We start from the raw sequence: 23,374 nt of genomic DNA on the forward strand, positions 1-23,374 counted from the left end.
TATATATCCCTGTTGACATCACACCACCAGGTCCAATAGGGTTTTAGGTCAATTCAGGGCAAGAGAATATAAGGTCTAGATTATTAGACCTCCCCAGTCAGGGCAATACACCTGCTACCATACCCCTCATCTAGAATGTCATCTAGAACTTCATCTTATTTATATCAGTGATGTCAGCATGGCAAAGAGGAGCTTTATGGACCCACTTAAAATTGAAAAAGAAACTCGAAAAGAAACTTGATAAGAAACTAGGAAAGAAGGTGGAAAGAAGCAGGATATCTTAGGCAGGCACGTGGGCGTCATTACCTGATGAGTCACTTTCCATGTTTGAGCAATAATACAATTTGCTATATATTTGTGATATGCAATGAGTTTATGTACATACGTTCTGCATTTGAGTTATTATAGCTTATTCTTGCCATTAAACAGAGGTGTATAATCCAGGTTCAGAAAGTAAAAGTCCTCACCAGGATTTTGCGCAAGCTTGCTAGATTTTCTAATTAGTGCAATCCAGGTAAAATTAGTGGAATCAACACAATCCAGGAAGCCTGAGCAAAATCCTGGTGAGGACTTTTACTTTCTGAACCTGGATTATACACCTCTGCCATTAAATTAGTATTACAACATCTCATGTATTAATGCTAAAAGATTCTTTGTAATTGGAGAATCAGAGATTATTTTTAAATTTCTTCTTTAGTGTCTCATGGGTTTTCTCAGGACTCAGCGCAGGTTTCAATAATGCTGCTGCACTCTGTCCTGCGAGGCACAACACACACAAACAGAGCGTGTGTATTAGGCCGGAGTTCTGGGATGCTCCATCGGTTTGTTCCTGCACCTCAGCCTGCTTAAATGAAGAGAATGGCAACTAGCTCTAGTCCAGGGAGATAAACACGCCACGGGGGTCAGGGTACGTGTCTGAGACGCTGAAGCATTTCTCCCCCCCTGGATGAAGCTTGTGCAGAATTTGTTTACATGAGGTTATGACACTTTAATAGGAGAATGGGTGTGAGGAAGTGCATTTGAAATATATTTCCATTTGGGTACTTTTGGATGTGTGTGTGTGTGTGTGTGTGTGTGTGTGTGTGTGTGTGTGTGTGTGTGTGTGTGTGTGTGTGTGTGTGTGTGTGTGTGTGTGTGTGTGTGTGTGTGTGTGTGTGCTAATGTGCTCCACATTAGCAATCAATTCTATGTATAGGTAAAGTTGGTCAGAGGGAAATCAGAGCATCTTTATAGAGTAGACATCACAAACCAAGAAAGCCCAAGACAAAGTAAAAAATATGTACATGTACATGTAAACATGATAATAACACGGTTGCTTGTGTACCTTTTTTTTCTGCCTCACTAATATCCAAGATTAAATCTCAGCGAGCTCCCTGGCATGGTTCTACAAAAACCCCAGACCTGAGTTCAGTTGTAATAGGCTGCCGTGTGTTTTCTCAGATGAAGCTTTCTCTCTCCATCCCGGATGGTGGGGGGTTTGGGGGAGGCTGAGCACAGTGGACCAGTGCTCCTCTACCCTTCTGAGACCAAGATCTCAAAGGTCTTCACCCTCCTACAGATCTAGAATCACTCCCTGTACCACTTATACCAATTAACATCATTCACAGAGAGTCCACGGGGGAATGCTGTTTCCAGGATGTTCCTGATACTGACGCGTAGCAGATACAAGTTCAAAATTAGTTCAAGCCACATGCAGAAGATCAAGAAGTGGGTTTGAAATCCATCGAGCTGTTGCCAACATATGAAGATGAAGGAGCGTGCCAGGATGAGGTGTGCAGGACATGAGAGCCTAGGGGAGTGAGAGCCTATGGGAGTGAGAGCCAATGGGAGTGAGAGCCTAGTGGAGTGAGAGCCAATGGGAGTGAGAGCCTATGGGAGTGAGAGTCTATGGGAGTGAGAGCCTAGGGGAGTGAGAGCCTAGGGGAGTGAGAGCCTATGGGAGTGAGAGCCTATGGGAGTGAGAGCCTAGGGGAGTGAGAGCCTATGGGAGTGAGAGTCTATGGGAGTGAGAGCCTAGGGGAGTGAGAGCCTAGGGGAGTGAGAGCCAATGGGAGTGAGAGCCTAAGGGAGTGAGAGCCTATGGGAGTGAGAGCCTAGGGGAGTGAGAGCCTATGGGAGTGAGAGCCTATGGGAGTGAGAGCCTAGGGGAGTTAGAGCCTATGGGAGTGAGAGCCTATGGGAGTGAGAGCCTAGGGGAGTGAGAGCCTATGGGAGTGAGAGCCTAGGGGAGTGAGAGCCAATGGGAGTGAGAGCCAATGGGAGTGAGAGCCTATGGGAGTGAGAGCCTATGGGAGTGAGAGCCAATGGGAGTGAGAGCCTATGGGAGTGAGAGCCTATGGGAGTGAGAGCCTAGGGGAGTGAGAGCCTATGGGAGTGAGAGCCTAGGGGAGTGAGAGCCTATGGGAGTGAGAGCCTATGGGAGTGAGAGCCTAGGGGAGTGAGAGCCAATGGGAGTGAGAGCCTATGGGAGTGAGAGCCTATGGGAGTGAGAGCCTAGGGGAGTGAGAGTCTATGGGAGTGAGAGCCTAGGGGAGTGAGAGCCTAAGGGAGTGAGAGCCTAAGGGAGTGAGAGCCAATGGGAGTGAGAGCCTATGGGAGTGAGAGCCTATGGGAGTGAGAGCCAATGGGAGTGAGAGCCTATGGGAGTGAGAGCCTATGGGAGTGAGAGCCTAGGGGAGTGAGAGCCAATGGGAGTGAGAGCCAATGGGAGTGAGAGCCAATGGGAGTGAGAGCCTATGGGAGTGAGAGCCTAGGGGAGTGAGAGCCTATGGGAGTGCATGAGGTGAGGTGAGCAGCACCTGCAAATGGATTCAGAGTGATCTAACCCAGAGAACCCAGAGATCTTACAAGGTCATGAAGCATCTTTGGTGGACAAAGTGTAAATGGTGAGTGCCAACAGAAACACTGGCGGACGAAGGTCTCAGCAGCTTAACCACCAGGCCAGTTAAGACCTCAGTGCCTCTCCACTCTTATCAGAGCTGAGGAAGTCAGTTCTCCACGTCCAGCTCCAGAGAGCCCACCTCTCCTCCTTTAGAGGGAAAGGGAAAGCTGGGCTAAGAAGACTTGTAAGCCAGGCCTAAATATTGCATTTAAACCCTGACTACTGACAGAAATGTTAGTATTCAGTATATAACATTCCAGAGAGAGGAGGATCCCAGATATTATAAAGGAGCCTGGTGAGCCAACTCAAAAGGAACCAACTCAAAGTTCGGTGGATGGTTCAAGTGTTATGGATTCATACTTGTTGGGCTAATGTGGCCGGGCCTTCAGATTCTTTTAGAACGTTGCTACCATATCCTGGTGCACCTGCAGCAGAGTCATCAGCTGCTGCCTCCAGACAGAAGGATATAACGGCAGGCCAACACGCTGGTGATCAAGGCATGGAGGGATCTCGCAAGCCGTAGCTCGAAAGATGGAAAATCTTTCTAAAGGCCTTTGGGGAAATAAGTAATATGATGCTTATGTTTTTTGTCTGAATTAATTAGGAGGAAGTTACAGTGCTTGAATTCCTTTACACACTCATCACGCTTACTAAGTTGAGCTCTGTTTTGGCTTTGCTGAATCATTCTGTTACATACATAAGGAAAGCTGTTCCTAGCTCACACACACATACACAAAAAGTTACACACAAAAAGTTAGGCATATTTGACATTCGGGTAAAATTTATGGAAAACATAAACATATCATGAAAGTAGGGCATTTAAGTAGAAGCATGCAATGGTGATTTTCTCATCACAAACATGAATTGAAGCAAACGGCAACAACAGTGGTGGGTTTACCCCAGCAAAACATATCAATGTTCCAATAACGTACAGATTACAGATCGACAACGATGTATCATGCTGTTGACAAGTCGACTTCTTGTCTGCTGAGTTATCCCACTCTTCTGAGGACAAGGGCCCTCAGGTCATTCTGGGAGACAGAGTTACGAGCCTCTACGGAGCCTCTACGGTCTGGAGAAAGTGCAGACCACTATATGTGAGGAACCTCAGTCTTCAACTGACCTTCCCTAATGATATAATGCTAATGCTGGAGCATCATCGTTCATGAAGATGAAATTAGGCTTGTGTTGTTCATGCAGTGGGTCAGTATATGTAAAGTATGGGTTTGTCACATAGTTTAGGGCAGTTCAGTATTGACTAGTCACCTGCCCACCCTCTAACATCACCACCACCACTAAAGGTTCTTCTGGAGACAACAGTGGCTGATGTGTAGCACTCTCCTTGACGTCTCCAACATCGTTGGTGGCCATCATTTCTACTCCGTGTGAATCAACTTTCATCAGTAAACAGCTCTGAGACACACGTCCCTCCCTGCTCCCTCGTCCAGCAAAAAAGCTCCCTGGCCCAAGCAAGATGACGCCTGAGTCTGGTGGTGTGGTCAGGTGCCCTTGCAGGTCAGCTAACAAGCAGACTATTCTGATGTAGATGGTTTCGTAAGGTCTGACATGACACTCGGGTGCCTGTCTCCTCCCTTAAATGTTCCTGGTGTTGTGTGGCATTCATCATCCGGTTCTGCAGGGCACTGTTCACAATTAAGCGTCATTAGTGTGGGATGTGGTCAAAGGACGTCCACTTCTACGTCTTTCTGTGACTTTACCTTCTCTGTATCTCTGATACAACCTGCAGATGACACTCTGTGACACTCAGTGGCCACTTCCATCTGAGTACAACCTGTTTGAAGCCTGTTTAAACAGTTGGACAAGCACATTCAAATGTTGTCACATGTCACATCACACCTGTAAAGGTCAAAGTGCATTTTAGGTTCATCCTGAAATTTCATCCGAAAGCCAAATACCCCAAACGTTTTGTGAGTAGTGTATGAAAAGGGCCTATGCGCATATATTCTTAGTGCATAGTTTGAAGTTTATGAGCTATAGAAAGATGTCTGATGTTCTAAGTCTGGTATTCATATCAGATACCTCCAGTGTATATTGAATGTTATGTAATGTATTATGTATTGTAACTATGCAGACGTGCAATCACATATAACACATATAATTGTGCTGTACATCTCTCACAGAGAGACTACCTGCTCCTACTGTTATAGGTTGGGTCTGGTTCATTCTTTGTGTGTATGTGTGGGTGTGTGTGTGGGTATATGTGTGTGTGTGGTGTGTGTGTGTGTGTGGTATGTGAGTCTGTGTGTGTGTGTGTGTGTATGTGTGTTGGGGCGTGTGTGTGTGTATGTGTGTGTGTATATGTGTGTGTTGGGGTGTGTGTTTGTGTTTTTGTGTGTGTGTGTGTGTGTGTGGTGTGTGTGTGTGTGTGTGTGTTTGTGTGTGTGTGTGTGTGTGTGTGTGTGTGTGGTGTGTGTGTGTGTGTGTGGTGTGTGTGTGTGTGTGGTGTGTGTGTGTGTGTGTGGTGTGTGTGTGTGTGTGTGTGTGTGTGTGTGTGTGTGTGTGTGTCTCAGTCCCCTTAAGGCTGCAGTTCTGTCACCCATCAAGCTCCAGTGTTTAATACAGCTGCATCTGGATTTCACATACTTGTTAAAGTTTGTTCAAAAAAGCCACACACGCCAGCAGCCTGGCCAGTAAAAGGCCTGTTTTTACTCTGCCTTTTACACACGCACGCACGCACAGACACACGCACACACACACACACACACACACACACACACACACACACACACACACACACACACACACACACACACACACACACACACACAAACACACACACACACACAAACACGCACGCTCACATACATGCCCTGCATATAAGCCTGTCAAAAGCAAAACAAAATATTGTACACATTTCTGTATTTTTGTAATAATATAGCAAACAGACTGCATTTCTACATTAGATAAAGCTAATTTTATGAAAGAATCAGATATGTATAATATATTAAACTGTTATTCATCCATATAGTTTCATGTATTTATGAAACTTCATGCTGAGTTGGCTACCTTAATGGATGATAACCTGTTCCTAAATGCATACAGCTGAATATACATTCACATCTCACACACACTTGTGCTGGTCAGCAGATGCATGAGGTCTTCAGCACAGTACTGCACGCAGTTTGAATCAGGAGTCAGTAGCTGCCATCATTTATTATCATGGCTCTGCTCACTCGCATAGGGGCTCCGAACTCTACTCAGTGATGTGAGACCATAGGTTCCTCTTTACGTGGTACAAACCTGCCAAATCTTAAGTCAGTTTAGACCCTATGCCCTATCAGAGCAGTGTAGGGTTTCCAAGTTAGTTAATGTGTGTGTGTGTGTGTGTGTGTGTGTGTGTGTGTGTGTGTGTGTGTGTGTGTGTGTGTGTGTGTGTGTGTGTGTGTGTGTGTGTGAGAGTATCTGCACATCTGTTTGTCTGTTTTTGCTACTCTACATTTATGTTTTATGCAGTGTCTGTGTTTATTTAAAAGCCACCCTGCCAAACAAGGGACTGCAGTGTGTTGAGTGACGGTGTGGGGACCTGAGAGTGACGGTGTGGGGACCTGACAGTGACAGTGTGGGGACCTGAGAGTGACGGTGTGGGGACCTGACAGTGACAGTGTGGGGACCTGAGAGTGACGGTGTGGGGACCTGACAGTGACAGTGTGGGGACCTGACAGTGACGGTGTGGGGACCTGACAGTGACGGTGTGGGGACCTGACAGTGACGGTGTGGGGACCTGACAGTGACAGTGTGGGGACCTGAGAGTGACAGTGTGGGGACCTGACAGTGACGGTGTGGGGACCTGACAGTGACGGTGTGGGGACCTGACAGTGACGGTGTGGGGACCTGACAGTGACAGTGTGGGGACCTGACAGTGACGGTGTGGGGACCTGACAGTGACGGTGTGGGGACCTGACAGTGACGGTGTGGGGACCTGACAGTGACAGTGTGGGGACCTGAGAGTGACAGTGTGGGGACCTGACAGTGACGGTGTGGGGACCTGACAGTGACGGTGTGGGGACCTGACAGTGACGGTGTGGGGACCTGAGAGTGACAGTGTGGGGACCATCTCAGCAGTCTTGGATCTCCTGGTGCCAGACAGATCTCAGGACAGCTCAGTGCTTTGTGAAGCTTTTCTGCCAGATACTGTTCACGTCTCAAATTCATTTTGTAAGAAAATATTTCCCATAACAGAAAACACTTTTCTGTGTTCCTGTTTGTGAGTGATTGTGAGTGGGTGGGTGATTTATAGTTTTTGTTTGAGATACCCATATGCGAATGTGAACGTGATTTGCAAAAGGAGAGGTTTCAGTACGCTGTGCCATCATTCTTCTCTCACATGTCCTGTTAAATGTGGGTGTGCACACATACCTTCACACACAAGAAACACAAACAGCTTCTTTTCCATTTTTCACCATTTGACTTGTTTGTTCTTCAAGGAGAATCTTCATCCACCCCTCCCATTCTGCATGACTGATGCTGAAGGCCATCAAAGTGTAGAGGATGTGAAGATGTTGAAGGAGATGCAGAAAATAATTAAAATCAGTAAATGAGTAGAGGAATTGAGGAGGGAGAAGGAATGTCAAACGGAGGACTGAGGTTATAGAACATACCAGCAAAAGGAAAGAAAGAGAAATGAAAACAGAACAAGATGAAGTATTATTAATGAACAATAGTAAAACTGAAGTAGGGTGTTCTGAACGTTCTGGGTTTGGGAATGAAAAGAGAAGGTGCAACGGGTAGCTGTGTGTGTGTGTGTGTGAGTGTGTGTGTGTGTGTGTGTGTGTGTGTGTGTGTGTGTGTGTGTGTGTGTGTGTGTGTGTGTAGGCTGTTGGTCCAAGAGGGAATGGTGTGTGTCAGCATGGGGATTATGTGTAATTGAACAGACTTGACAGATGAGTCAACAGAGACACGCAATTAGCAGGGCCGATCACACACCACGTCTAAACCCTGCTCGCACGCGCGTCTCTCCTCAGGAAAATGCCTTTCCTCTCTCCCTCCCATGTCTCTATCTTTCTCTCTCTTCCTTCTGGCCCACTCTTTCTCTCTCATCTCTCCATCTCTCTTTTCCCATGTCTCTATCTTGCCTCTCCCTCTCTCCCATCGACTGACAAGTCATCCTGAAAAACTCAGATCACAGTGCGTAGACACGCCGGTCTTCCGGTCCTGTGCTATGCCGGCGTGCCACACGAGTCCTTGGACGGGCCCATATTGGCACCATCCTTCACACCACAGCTGGCTTCACCCAGCCCCCCCCCCCCCCCCCCCCCCCCCCATGTGTTCATTTTCCATTTTTGAAGTATTGATGGTGTAAATATAAATATAAAAATGTACTTACAGGATACTACAGCAACAATAACTAGAAAGGATTAGAAAGGAACGTGACAAGGTGGCTTCAGTCAGATGTCTGTATCAAATAGTTTGATTTCATGTCACTCAAACTCGTGTTTTTAGAAGACAGTGAAACTGAGTTCTGTGTGCATCACAGTGAGTGCTTGCTGCTCAGAAGGAAATATCAGCGGCATTAAGCATCCACAAATCTGGCAGCCATAAAGATGACCGTTTATAACCTCCACAACAAAAGGAAGGATATCACTGCGTCCGTCTGTCTAAATGCCTTTCATCTAATCCCCAGCATAATGAGCCCACTTCAAAGGCTGGACTTGCGTATGTGTGTGTGTCTATCTATTAAACCAGACACAGCAGTCTGCTCTGAAAAGTAGTTATACATAAGACTTCTTTGAGTTTACGATGTAGACATTTTCTATTAAATGTGCAGTGTGGAAAGGCTGATACACGTGTTTCATCTGTCCATGGATGTACATCTGAGAGTACAAGTGTTAAACAGGACACTGAGTGATGGATACTGAGATCTAAGGTTAATCTGATGTTAATCTGATGTTAATCTGATGTTCCCGGCAGTAAATGAAGATGACTGTGTTTAAGTTGGAGGAGTGATGAAACTGCCTAGACAGATAGAGGAAAACTAGATGTTTGGAGGGTGATGTTAGAACTTGAGCTAATTTTTAAGTAGCCTATGTATCATGTATGTATCTAAAAGTGAAATCAATGTCCTTGTATGTTGCTTGTATGTTTTGATATGGAAACTTGCCTTGCTTTGAGAAGTGATTCATGGTTGCTGATCAGATTTAAGACTGTGTGTGTGTGTGTGTGTGTGTGTGTGTGTGTGTGTGTGTGTGTGTGTGTGTGTGTACATGTGTACATGTATGCTCACTCACTCAGTTGGACAGGTGTACCTAATAAAGTGGCCAGTGTACATGCAATGTATACATGTATTTGTGTGTGTGTGTGTGTGTGTGTGTGTGTGTGTGTGTGTGTGTGTGTGTGTGTGTGTGTATTTATGGATAGTGCTCACCTTGTGCATGGCCACCTGTAAGCCATCCGCTGAAATTAGCCTCTTAAGTCTTGATCGTTTGCAGAACCAGCAGGATCTGCGGATGTCTGTGTGTGTCTGTGTGTGTGTCTGTGTGTGTGTCTGTGTGCACGATTAATGCTTGGCTCACACTGTGAGATGTCTGCTCTGAAATTCTGATTGCCTGGTATCTGTGGGACGAGTCCAAATGTGTGCAAGCTCTAACTAACTCATGTTTTAGATGAAATCACACTAACGTTCCTTTAGAACCCAGAATGTTCTGGTGCCTCCTGTATGTTGTTGCATGTACTGGTCAACTATGTGAACAAGGGAGCTCAGAATAACCCAGAAATGAGGTGTGTTGAGGGGATGAACTACCAAGAATGATCTCATTGAACAACAAAAGATCTGTGTGTGTGTGTGTGTGTGTGTGTGTGTGTGTGTGTGTGTGTGTGTGTGTGTGTGTGTGTGTGTGTGTGTGTGTGTGTGTGTTCTTTCGTAAGAAGTATTTATGACTCCTATATACCTGGTCTCCGTATACTGCAAACACTAATGAGATCTTGTGAACAGATGCCATTAGTACGCTCCAAATGACGATGTGATGTACCCAGATCCACTTCAACACCCCTTAAGATCACATAGCAACATAGCATAGAGCTGCTTCTCCTCATCACACTGTGTGTTGAGTAGCAGCTCTACACTGTGATGTGGAGCAGCTCTACACTGTGTTGAGGAGCAGCTCTACACTGTGTTGAGGAGCAGCTCTACACTGTGTGTTGAGGAGCAGCTATACACTGTGTGTTGAGGAGCAGCTCTACACTGTGTGATGTGGAGCAGCTCTACACTGTGTTGAGGAGCAGCTCTACACTGTGTGTTGAGGAGCAGCTCTACACTGTGTTGAGGAGCAGCTCTACACTGTGTTGAGGAGCAGCTCTACACTGTGTGTTGAGGAGCAGCTCTACACTGCGTGATATGGAGCAGTAGCTCAACACAGGGTAGAGCTGCCTCTCCTGCTGCTCTACCTCGGACACGTTTGCTATGGCGACTCCAGGGTCTTTGTTGGGGCCTCATGTGGTCCTTGTTAAAGCGTTCAGTGTGGAGCCTGCAAATGCCTGAGGGTAAGGAGAGGGATTTGACTCCGGTGTCACGCAGGAATCTAGGGTGTCACCCCCAGGAATCTAGGGTGTCACCCCCAGGAATCTAGGGTGTCACCCCCAGGAAGCTAGGGGGCAGCATTCTCGAAACACCGAGTGAGCCCGTGACGTTCGGGTGGACTAGTGCTGCCGACACACTTTGAGGTAGCTTGAAATGGTTGAACTAGGACAGGTATCACCAAATGGCGGACCGCGGTCCGGATCCGGACCCAATCACATTCCTGATTAACTGGATACGGACCCAAATGCCAAAACAATTTTAACGGGAGACTATATTTTAAACCGGAGAATTTATTTTCAGACGTTACGATCACCACCCATTTGAGTGTTACGTTCGCCCCCCCGCTCAACAACTTTCGTTCGCCACCCCCCCCCCCCGCTCAACAACTTTCCTTTCGTTCGCCACCGCGGACCCGGACCTAAGGTCTGAGCTATCTGCCAAAAATGGACCGCGGAAAGATTTAATTGATTACCCCTGAACTAGGACATATACGCCTGCACTTCTAATGCCACCGCCGTGAGTTTTTATTGGTTGAACGTCTAAGCTGTAATGCTGGATTCACCTTGAGTGACGTATTACTTTGCAAAAAACATGATGGTACATTTTAACTTCATTTGTCACACCAAAGAATGCACATGGTACCGTACTTATAGTAGTGGAGAACATGATAAAACCGTGGTTACGGAACATGCCTGTTCTCCCGTAAAGGTATGACTATCCTTTCACCCAAAATCACATTTTACTTATTATTTCACTCATTTGCACAATAAATGAAAGATCCACGGTACGCACAAGATCATATCACACTACAATAGGGCTGTTCTTGACAGTTAAAGCATTCAAATCGATCCGATGTTAAAGGCCCATATTTCATCGTGAGCACGAGGCATTTTGAACGCTCCCCCTAAACATTCCCTCTTTACATTCATTCACCGCCCCCCCCATCCCCCCGCAAACCTGAATAGTGAAAATTGGTGTTGACCTCTGAGCTCTTGGGGTCCCTGTGAGGTTTCTAGAGGCTTTCAACCTCTCAGCTTGCTTTAGGTCTCCTGCGTTTGAAGGCTGATTGGTTGATTGCAGCACTCCAAGCCTCCAAAAAAATGTAAAAAGCTGCAGTGTGCAGCAGTAATTGCCTCTCCTCTCATACACACACACACACACACACCACACCACACACACATACCACACACACATACACACACATGCTCTTATGACCCAAATGACTGAATTGGTGTTAATAGCATAATGAGAGAGTTGAATTGAGCTGAGGTCAAGGAGCAGTAGTAGTTTGGAGTGTTGGGTGGGAAAGAGAGGCGGATGGAGGGATGAGGGGAAGAACGGATGAGTTCTCCCGCTCCCTCTCTGCTTGGAGTACTGTGAAGTGAACAATTTTCACTTTTTGCACATGCACATATGCACGTGTACATTCTCTCTCACACACACACACACACACACATTGAGAAGACATTGTGCGTGAGAGCTGCCAGAATCTTTGGGAAGGCGTTTTGGTGCCAGATGACCTTCCCTAATCATGTAGACAAAAACAGAAGTATTGCCCAAGTATACTAACACATGACTGCAAACTATATGCGTAGCTGCAGAAAATGTGTGGAGGACATTGATATGGTCTATGACCTGAACAGTCCACTTTGCAAGCCGGAAACCACCAGTGTTGTCGGGTGTTCTCCCAACCATACATGTCTTGGAGAGAGAGGCTTCCTAGAGCTGAAGGTATTATAGTTATATCTATATAAAAGTGTTCACATGGGTTCTTTCCAATTACAGAAGCCATCAGCCCTAGCATACTCTGCCAAGAATGATATAGACCAGGCACGGGACAGGAGCAGCTGTGTCAAGGAGGTTGGCAAACCCAGAGAAACTAGTGTTACGTTCCAACCGAACCCTGGTGGATGAAAGGGAGTAAGCCCTCAGGTGCAGTGTGTGCCAGGCTAGAAGGTAGTACTGAACACCGCAGCTGTGGGTGAGCTGTAGATCAACTGAAAGATCTTACAGGGGAACAACCAGAGAGAATCTGAAGCTACTTAATTCGCACACACATATGTGTTAATATTAATGGATTGTATGTTTTTGTTCTTTCTCTATATGCTGGTATAGAGCTGAACACACATCCATCCTTCCGCACTCGAACTACATCTACAGAAGTGCAGTCTTCACAAGAAGAGGAGAGAGGGAGACAGGTAAGAAAAGACAGACGGACCAGAACATGCAGCTACTTTTGAAGTCGTTTCTGTTGAAACAATTCCGTGTGAACTGTTTAAAAAATATATTATATTTAATTCATAAACAATAAAGGTAAATCGCAAACAACATGCACAACACGATATAGTTGTTATATGTTATACATTTTATATGTTATAGTTGTTATATAATTGTTGATAAATAAATTGATTGGAGAATTCAAGGTCACTGATAGAAAAGTATGTAACCCTCCAGGATAATTACCACTTTAGAAGAGGGTAATTGGACACAGGTGTGCCAGGCAATTCAGGTGTGGGTCTTAACCTGCCCTACAATATAAAAACACATCTATTTCAATTCGGGCTCTTCACAACAGAATTATGTTAAAGTGCAATATGAAAATAGATAACGTCACCGAAAAAATATATCAGACAACCTCAGAAGAAAAGACCCTAACCCTAGAAAAGACTGGAATGCATGATGGAATAGGTGTTTAAATTAGGTGTTTAAATGTCCATTAGCCGACAGACAGATATATTATCAAAACAACACATTATTGCTCTGTCTAGGAGTGGGTATTCTATAAAGATGAGTGCAAGGACCCACTGTAGAACCCTTAGACGAATTATAGGGAACCCTGGGGTGACAAGTCAGCAGCTCTCGCACTTGACGACATCTGTGTTCACGATTCCACCGTAAAGGAATCCTTTACAAGAGTGGTGTTCATGGAGTTATCACAGAAGCAGTCGCTTTTAAAAGGCATAAAAATAACAGCGTAGCTGTCTGACTCACATGTGCTGGAAGCTGCCTGGCTGATGTTTCACAGCACGGCTGCAACGATTTGACTGAACGGATGAGTCAGGAGGGTTGGGGTAATGGGATGACCCCCCATGCTGGAACTACAACCTTCTCCTAGCACGGTGGAGGACGGGTGATTGTGTTTGGCTGCATCTCTGCCCCGTGCAGCTCACCGTTGGACATGGTGAGAAGAAGCAGGACAGCAGAACGCTACAATGACACGTTACGACATCAGACTGGGATACAACGCTCAAACTCAGCATTGTGTGACGCAGTCTACAGAAGACACAGATCAGACCAGCAGCCCTAGAAGGCATTTGGTTTAGTGTATTCTAGTGTTTCACTGAGTGTATTCTAGCAGGTTTCACTGAGTGTATTCTAGCAGGTTTCACTGAGTGTATTCTAGTGTTTCACTGAGTCTATTTCTAGCAGGTTTCACTGAGTGTATTCTAGCAGGTTTCACTGAGTGTATTCTAACAGGTTTCACTGAGTGTATTCTAGTGTTTCACTGAGTGTATTCTAGTGTTTCACTGAGTGTATTCTAGCAGGTTTCACTGAGTGTATTCTACTGTTTCACTGAGTGTATTCTAGCAGGTTTCACTGAGTGTATTCTAGCAGGTTTCACTGAGTGTATTCTAGCAGGTTTCACTGAGTGTATTCTAGCAGGTTTCACTGAGTGTATTCTAGCAGGTTTCACTGAGTGTATTCTAACAGGTTTCACTGAGTGTATTCTAACAGGTTTCACTGAGTGTATTCTACTGTTTCACTGAGTGTATTCTAGTGTTTCACTGAGTGTATTCTAGCAGGTTTCACTGAGTGTATTCTAACAGGTTTCACTGAGTGTATTCTAGCAGGTTTCACTGAGTGTATTCTAACAGGTTTCACTGAGTGTATTCTAGCAGGTTTCACTGAGTGTATTCTAGCAGGATTCACTGAGCATATTCTAACAGGTTTCACTGAGTGTATTCTAACAGGTTTTACTGAGTGCATTTTATATTTAAACATGTCTGCATTGTGAAGGTTTTGAAGGAGTCCTGGAGAATTGTATCTCACTGAGGCTCCCAGAGCTTCATGATGCACACACCTCCCAAATCTCTAACCCTTGTACAGATCCACAGAGCTGCGTGTAAAGGCTGATTGGCTGTCCAATAGTGTTGGTCGCAGGGCATGAAACACAAACACTACCTGACCCGAGCTAGCACGATAACAAATTGAGGTGGTTTCAAGATTGGTATCAGGAGATGTGTTGCACTGCACATATTTATATACCTGCTATCAAAATACTACAAGAATGCCCAAGGTCTGGTCGTTATCTCTCCAAGAATGACGTCTGATTTCATCAAAAATGTCTACTGAGCACAAGGCCCTTTGTCCTGACATTCTGGTTCAGGTGCGCCCCACAGATGCTCATGATATTAAGTACGTTGGCTGATATCTATGAGAATGTCTGAGTTCGACACCACACCTGCACATGTTCGCAGAAGCAGATCTTTATAGAAAGATCTTTATTATAATGAAATATATGACGAAACCGTGCAGATAATACCGTTCACATTTCTCTCTCGCAGCAGATGTGAAGGTCAAACCCAAGGTGGCCAGACATACAGCCCAAACCAAACTGAAGCAAAGCAGTGAAGGAACATTATTTAGGACCTGTGTTGAACATACGTTTTTGTTTGACTTTGTAAGTGTTTTGAAATGCTCTGACTGTTGATATTCGGTTGTAATGCAATTGCATACTTCTTAATCTGAAAGTGGAATTTCTTGTGGTTGCAAATCTTTGCAAAACTTCTGTATCTAGTTTGAAACATTCTTGGCAACACCATTCTTCTACGCAGCGTAGCTTATTACGTCTCGTAAATTGTGGCCAGGTCTTTGGTGTGGGTTCTTTTTTTTTCGTGATCCTCCTCAATTCCTCTAAGCCCGGCCGGCTTAGATGCGGATACTGGTGAAATGTTTAGACAACTTGACGTTTACTCAGTGAATGTCAAACTAACAAATGTCAGATTCAGCCATGCAGCTTGGCCCAGCTGAACATGCAGCTTGGCCCAGTTGAACACGCAGCTTGGCCCAGGTGAACACGCAGCTTGGCCTAGTTGAACATGCAGCTTGGCCTAGTTGAACATGCAGCTTGGCCCAGTTGAACACGCAGCTTGGCCCAGTTGAACACGCAGCTTGGCCCAGTTGAACACGCAGCTTGGCCTAGTTGAACACACAGCTTGGCCCAGTTGAACACACAGCTTGGCCCAGTTGAACACGCAGCTTGGCCCAGTTGAACACGCAGCTTGGCCCAGTTGAACACGCAGCTTGGCCCAGTTGAACACGCAGCTTGGCCTAGTTGAACACGCAGCTTGGCCCAGTTGAACACGCAGCTTGGCCCAGTTGAACACTTCGGTCTAGTTTTGCTAGGGCTGAAAATAGTGAAGCCAATTCAGAAGACCATTTAAGCCGTTGTCCACGATTGTGTCACTTGTGGAGGAACTGTGTCAATGGGATCTCACCATTGTGACGATGGGGAAATAGCGTAGCAAAGTCTTTTTGTGGCTCACGAAGGATTTCTCGTGTTATTATATTATCTAATGAGGCTGTAGATGGCATGTTTCAATGACCAAGAAGCACATGGCGTGTTCCTGTGTGGATAAAGTGATGACACCCACCAGGGGCGATTTTAGGATCTGGTCTTTAGGGGTGCCCAGCTCCCAGTGCTCACAGAGGCACAATACCAAAGTATTGCGCAGGTGCAGAGCAAGTTTTTTGCATAATATAATATTTAAAAAATGTGTTGAGCCAGGGGGTGCTAAGCAACTTCACGGTGGTGCTCTAGCACCACTAAAAATACCCTAGCCTCGCCCCTGACACCCACAATAACCAACAGGACCCACAGTGTTTTGTATCTCTCCAGCTGTATTATTGGACATGCTGGGATTCTGCGTTGCAGAAACTGTCCCTGGACCTGTGTGTCTGTCTCCAATCCTGCACTTTCCTCCCTGATCCTGAAGGATTGTGACCCAATCAGTGCTGGTGTACTGGTTTCTCAGTGGTGAATAGTGATATCCCCTCACTACATGGTCCTTCAGTGCTGGTGTACTGGTTTCTCAGTGGTGAATAGTGATATCCCCTCACTACATGGTCCTTCAGTGCTGGTGTACTGGTTTCTCAGTGGTGAATAGTGATATCCCCTCACTACATGGTCCTTCAGTGCTGGTGTACTGGTTTCTCAGTGGTGAATAGTGATATCCCCTCACTACTCACATTTGTATTCTGATTTGTATTCATTGTTGAGACCAGCGCTGTCGGGATTCTTTATTCTCTCTTTTTTCTCTTTTGTCTCTTGTTCATGACCTTAGGAGCAGCTGAGTAAATTCAAACGTGCTCTCTCTCTCTCTCTCTCTCTCTCTCTCTCTCTCTCTCTCCCTCTCTCCCTCTCTCTCTCTCTCCCTTTCTCTCTCTCCCTCTCTCTCTCTCTCTCTCTCGCGCTCTCTCTCTCTCTCTCTACACACTAGTCTATTTGTATTTTGATGTCAACAGATTCACTCATACAGCACAGTGGATGGCTCGTAGCCTCTGTACAGTTATTCCTGGCCACATATTCAGCCAGATACGATGTTTCAGCTAGCAAAACTAGGCTACACATGCTAACCATTTATAAGATCATTTAAACCAACTACAGAAGAGAATTCTGTAAATAGTTTAAGCAACATGACTTAAAGTGCAGAAAATAGTGGTATCAGATTCACTTTTAGTAATGGATTATGCGTTACCTGCAATTGAATATACTTTGCTCAGTTGTTTTTCTTATGAATATATATATATATATATATATATATATATATATATATATATATATATATATATATATATATATATATAAAATTTTGAAATGATTTAGTAGATAAATAGAATGACACCTTGTAACAAAGTCTGAATGCAGCCATGCTAGCCAGGACTTGAACCTCGTACACAGGACCTTTGACAAAACAGCCAGCAAAATGGCAGACCAACCAGTGCACCCATTTAACCACCATAAATAACAGTCTCCATCACACTGCCTTCACCTCCAGGGGTGGCATAACACTGTGGCATAACACTGCCACATCAGGGCCACACCCACACCCCTCATCAGGGCCGGCCCCTCATCAGGGCCACACCCACACCCCTCATCAGGGCCACACCCACGCCCCTCATCAGGGCCGGCCCCTCATCAGGGCCACACCCACGCCCCTCATCAGGGCTACACCCACAGGCCACACCCACACTCTCATCAGGGCTACACCCACAGGCCACACCCACGCCCTCATCAGGGCACATTCCCAATGGCGTCACCACCATCCCACTTCTGACACCATTGTTGATGAAGTCTGGAGGCAGCCACTCTACCCAGGACGAAAGGAGGTAAACAGGAGTTCTGACTGGTCAGACCCCAAGACATATGATGGCATATTTAGCCCAAATAAAGTTACATAAAGTTACATTCATGGATTAACAATATCAAACTGTAGTGTAAATGACATATCCTGCTCTGTGTGCTGTATTTATTTATTTACTTTTCAATGAAGGCTCAGGTCACTCTGCTAATTACCAGAGTGGGGCTGTAGCTTCTCAGCACTGCTAATGCTTCCCAGAAAAGGGGCGGTGATGTTTCCCACGAGACTTCACCTAATGTCACAATAGAATGAATGTAACACATGAAGTGTTATGACACAAGCATTTTTAAACATGATGTAAAAATGCACGAGTTATTACAACTTAGTTTATTTCCTGCACTGAAAAAATATATATTTTTGAAATTTTGCAGAAATCCTAAATGTTTTTTAGCCAATTCTGGTTTTGGTTAAATCTGTAGAAAGTGAAATAGTTATTGTCATCGTAGACATTCACCCCTATGTGACACACCCTTACTTGTCCATGAACAAGACTAGGTGGATGCATGTCTGTGTTTTTCTGCATAATAGCAGGATTCTGAGTGCATTAGGCCCTGGAATGCAGCCCAGTTTGGGCAATTTTACCTACATGGCATTATTTATTTAAGCTTCTAAACTTTCAGTGAGTGATGCACATTTAAGATTTTTTTTCTTTTGCAATGCTCTGATTTTATTAATTTCAGCATGTGTTTCTACGCACGCATTTGTGGTCATTTATACATCTGTGTGTGCAAGCGGGAACATTCACATCCGTGCGTGTGTGTGTACACACATGCGTCTACGTGAGCATGTGTGTTTGTGCAGGTAGGGACAGGTTGTGTATTTGTTCTGTGTGGGTGAGTGGGTTGAAGCGAGGTCAGTCCCTTGCACGGAGATGGATTTTTCCAGCATTATAAAAGCTGTATGTCACCTGCCTAGAGACAGTCTAGCCATGTTTGTCCCGCGGAGGTTTAACAGGCAACGTTACTCCCTCCCAGTATTTTGCTCTGTCATGACTTTGAAGTAGCACCTTGAGAATTCTTTCAGTGTGAGATAGCACTAGTCCTCCTCAATGAAAGAGCGCGGGAGCAACAGCTATCATTATGGCTTCTTTAACATTAGCATTTATGTGTTGTCTCTCTCTCTCTCTCTCTCTCTCTCTCCCTCTGTTTCTCTCTCTCCCTCACTCTCCTTCTTTTTCTCAATTTTTTTAGAGACAATGAGTTCTCCACACTTTTTTTTTTTTGCAAACTACCCATCATCCTGCAAACTGAACAAAAGACACATACACACGCACGCACAGGAGCAACGCGGGGCCGTGTTTGGGTTTGAGTGTCAGACGTTATTGATTAGCTGCGCTGTCCCAGTTAGAATGCAAATGTTAAGGGCTTGTTTGCAAAGTTCATGCCCATTAAACCAGTGCTGTGTATGTCTGGTATGGAAGCCATTAGACTAAAGCACTGTCTACTTGGAATGTGTCTGCCTAGAATGGCAGTCGAACGCTTCACAGACATGCTTAGTGGCGTTTTTCCCCCTTTGTGCATATTGGCAAAGCTACTCAGCACTGTTATGTATTCGGCATGAGTATATGTGTATTTGTGGTACAATATAGAACTTGCAGTGTGCGTGCGTTTGTTTGCTGGTTCAACGTGTTCCCATGTTCAAGGCCATCACCTACCACTTGACAGAGAGACACAACACACACACACACACACACACACACACACACACACACACACACACATTGCCTGAGAAGGGAGAAAAGAATTATGCCCCTTGAGTTTGTCACAACAGGTTTGCCACTGCATTTTTCATTGTGTTTAACTCAAAAGGCAAGATGAGAGTGACAATAAAAGTGTGTGTGTGTGTGTGTGTGTGTGTGTGTGTGTGTGTGTGTGTGTGTGTGTGTGTGTGTGTGTGTGTGTGTGTGTGTGTGTGTGTGTGTGTGTGTGTGTAAAGAAGGAGAGGGGGGATCCTCTTCACCCCAGAGTTCACATAAATAATCTCTCTGTTTTCACTCTAATAGTTTTAATATGGAGCACTTTGTAGGGTCTCCTTTCCTCAGTGACAGTTTGCTTACTCTAAAAACAGCTGGCTTCCTACTCACACTCTCTCTCTCTGTCTGTCTCTCTCCCTCTCTTTCTCTGTTTCCCTCTTTCTCTGTTTCTCACTGTTTCATTTTACTCACAACCATAAAAGTATGTACCAACATAGCAGATTAATATTCAGCTGTAATAGTTGTGATTACTTTAGTGGTTCGTGCAGGTCCCGTCATCTGACCCGTATCATTATGGATGGATGGTCTTACACTGTAAATAGGAGCCTGTACTTATTCACTCTTCAATTCAGACAGCTGTAGATAATGATTAGTTAATGCTGTTTGGCACAGTCCTCTTCAGTTGTCTGAGCATGACTTTTCAGCCAGCTCATAGCAGTTATTTTCTCACAGGTGTTGAGCTCTCTTTCTCTCTCTCTCTCTCTCTCTCTCTCTCTCTCTCTCTCTCTCTCTCTCTCTCTCTCTCTCTCTCTCTCTCTCTCTCTCCCTGTGTGCGTGTGTTTTGAACATGTCTGGCACCAGGTGTACCAAAATGCACTGTAATTTTACCTGTGAAAATGTATCTATGTTTGAGCTTCAAGTAAGAAATGGAAGAGAAAAGGCCACACAGATACCCAGACACAACTTATGTTAATGTTCTGTGGTCAGCTAAGCTATGCTAAACATGCAGGCTAGCTCCTGAATGCAGGATTGTTCTGGAGGTGGGGCAGACGCTGATGAGGAAGCTATTAATTGGCCTATAATTCACAGGAATGTTTCTTATTGGCTAACAGGTCACGAAGGGGCTCACAGGCTCGGAAACAGGATGTGACTTGTTGCTCTTTTATTCTGTTAGTTTTGAATCCAGGTTTTGTTTGATTCTGACAGAGCCAGTAGCTAGTAGGTAAAGCGCAGAAATTGAGTCTGACTCATGTTTAAAATAAAGAGCAATACATTAACACTGAAATATTTCCAAAACTGTCCTTATGTTCCTTCTGGAATCAGCAAAGTCACAACGAGGCCTTACCCACATTCATCATTTCATATGTTGGGCTGCCAAGCAAAAACCCAACACGCTCTCCATTAACTGGGCTGTTTGGGGGCCTATTCAGCTTGACACAAAGCGTGGATTACCTTGACCTGCCGTGACCCCGCCAGCACCTAACAGCAAGCCTGCAAAGCTGGAAAGGCTTCGGCAAATTATTGGATGCAAAAGCCGCAGAAGCAGAGAAGACTGAACGCCCCGCTGCCTTTAGGCCGAGACTGCAGAGAGGCTGCTTTGAGCAAAGAGAGTCACAATGACAAACATGAACACCTTTCTCGCAGAAACTCTTTCACAAGGACAGTTTATTTCTACGGTAGGGGGAGAAAAGAGGTGTCTCAGGGTTGGCCCTGACCTTTTAACCTAGAAATCCTAGGGTCTCACTTTTTCTGTTCCACAGTACTGTCACAGCTACTTTAGAGTAATCCCCCGTACCTGCCTGGGTCCAGGAGCCCTGAGTAAGAGCACAAGCTGTCTCTGTGAACTGAATGGCTGCATTGCAAGGCTATCGAAACAGGAACTGCTTCCCCAATCTGGATCCAATCATGGGAAAGGGCCGGATGATTGGCATGTCGAAGGTGAATGACGTGGTTTCGGGGCAGGCAGAAAAAATGTGCGTCTCCGTGTGTGTGTGTCGGTGTGTGTGCGTCCTTGTGTGTGTGCGTGGTTGATTCTTCTCACCTGTGCTCTTGGAGGACTGATACTGTGGAGGTCTGGAGGTCCACGTGAAGCTCTGTTCAGCTGTTACACAGCCCATCACGTCCTTTACGCTGGGCTTCTCCAAGGCAGCGTTCCACAGTAATTGCCGTTATGTGCCAGTGTGAGTATGACTGTGCTATCTGCAGTGTAAAGGTGATCTTCGTGGGCCCGGTCATGGGTCACCGCCGTTCCCTCTCATACTTCACTAGTGCACCTTTTCACCATGTGCTCTCCAGTCCCGTGCCATTATGGGGAATCAGGGGCAAGGATTTGCTCTCTTAGTGACTTTATTCCTGGAATCCCCCCCCCCCCCCACTTCATTGGGGTGGGAGGGGGCCCAGATCTGTCCTGTCCCCATAAAACATGGCGGAGTGTTCCGTCATCGCCCCCAATGAATCACTCGCTCTGCTGGACGTGAGGAACCTCGTGAAGACAGCAGGCAGACCCCCATCAGTGTTATATCCAGGAGCCTAGACCTAAGTGCTCCCACACACACACACACACACACACACACACACACACACACACACACACACCGAGCCGGCACTCCCGGTTTTCATGTTTAAAGGTGAACACCCCCACCCCCCCTCACTACGCTCCCTCTGTTTTTCCTCAAGAACATAGATTGGGATCTTAAGGATCGAATTTATTTTCTTAACTGGTTCAAATGATCTGGTTCTAAATAGATTTGAGATGAAATGTAAATATTCCAGCCACTGCCCATACGCCCCTCACCACCACCACCACCACCCGCACTCCGCGCTACGCTAGCACTACAGCTCTTGCTTAATGCACAGGGCAGCTCTCCAAGAAGAATACCGTGGGATGCAGAAACAGTTGGAAGAGGTTTAATATTACAAACATGCTCTACCTGAGCTGGTAATGCTCAGAGATCCCCTATACATTTTATAGCTTGCTTGGTTCAAGATTACAGTGGATCTAGAGAGGGCACCTGGTTCACTGGTTTAGTCTTACCCCTCATCACAGTGAAGGAAAGTTTATTTAATTGTGCGTGCTTATGAGCTCTGAAAAAGGATTAACTGTTTGTTTCACTACACAAAGTAGATGAGCTAATAATGTTTAATATGCATAAATATGCATTAATGTATGTGAGAGTTCATTTGTGAATTATTTTGATCAATCTGCAGTGGTGGAATAAGTTGTAGAGTACAAAGAAACGTCCCTGAATCAGTCATAGCACACAAATGACAAAAACAGACTAACCAAATGCCCAAATGACAGACACTGAGGGTCTGGTAAAATGTTCTCCCCTAGCATACATTTGTTCTGTTATACGGTGCATGTTTTGAATGCTGGAGATGAATGTTGAGATTCACTGACGGTTACTCCCTGCTACCCTCTCTGTTTCATCTGCTGTGATCCAACGACTTGACCTCAAATCTGCTTCTGTCCGTCTTGCCATCTTGGAAACTTCACGCGTGCTTTGAACTGCATGGAATACATGGGTGTCGGTTCTGACACAGATCGAGCTGTGGCAAAACAATCGTGCTGAAATGCTCTCATCCACGACCCTGTCAGACCACGCCTATGTGCGTCAGTCCTGATATGTGAATGTCAAACCAGATCAAATGATGTCCCTTGGGGAGGAAAAGATTTGCTGGCTTCCATCAATAATGAATATTCTCTCTCTTTCTCTCACTCTCTCTCTGGCCCCTTTGAGACCATGGCTCTGTAGAACAGAGAACGGGCAGGTAACCCCCCCACCCCCCCCCCCCCCCCACCCCCCTCAGTCTGGCTCATGGAGGTCACTCCCCCCACCTCACTC

General features: G+C 45.5%; 1 protein-coding gene across 3 annotated transcripts in view; it reads left to right on the forward strand.

The window, feature by feature from the left end:
* Positions 1 to 23,374, forward strand: part of LOC143512554 (ERC protein 2-like) — a 215,104-nt gene that overhangs the window by 179,204 nt on the left and 12,526 nt on the right. For all 3 annotated transcript variants that reach the window (XM_077003020.1, XM_077003021.1, XM_077003022.1), the window contains one exon: positions 12,531 to 12,613. The gene's annotated coding sequence lies outside the window, so the exon portion shown is untranslated. The remainder of the gene's footprint in view (positions 1 to 12,530; positions 12,614 to 23,374) is intronic.

Source organism: Brachyhypopomus gauderio, chromosome 4 (assembly GCF_052324685.1).
Source record: "Brachyhypopomus gauderio isolate BG-103 chromosome 4, BGAUD_0.2, whole genome shotgun sequence".
Classification (NCBI taxonomy): domain Eukaryota; kingdom Metazoa; phylum Chordata; class Actinopteri; order Gymnotiformes; family Hypopomidae; genus Brachyhypopomus; species Brachyhypopomus gauderio.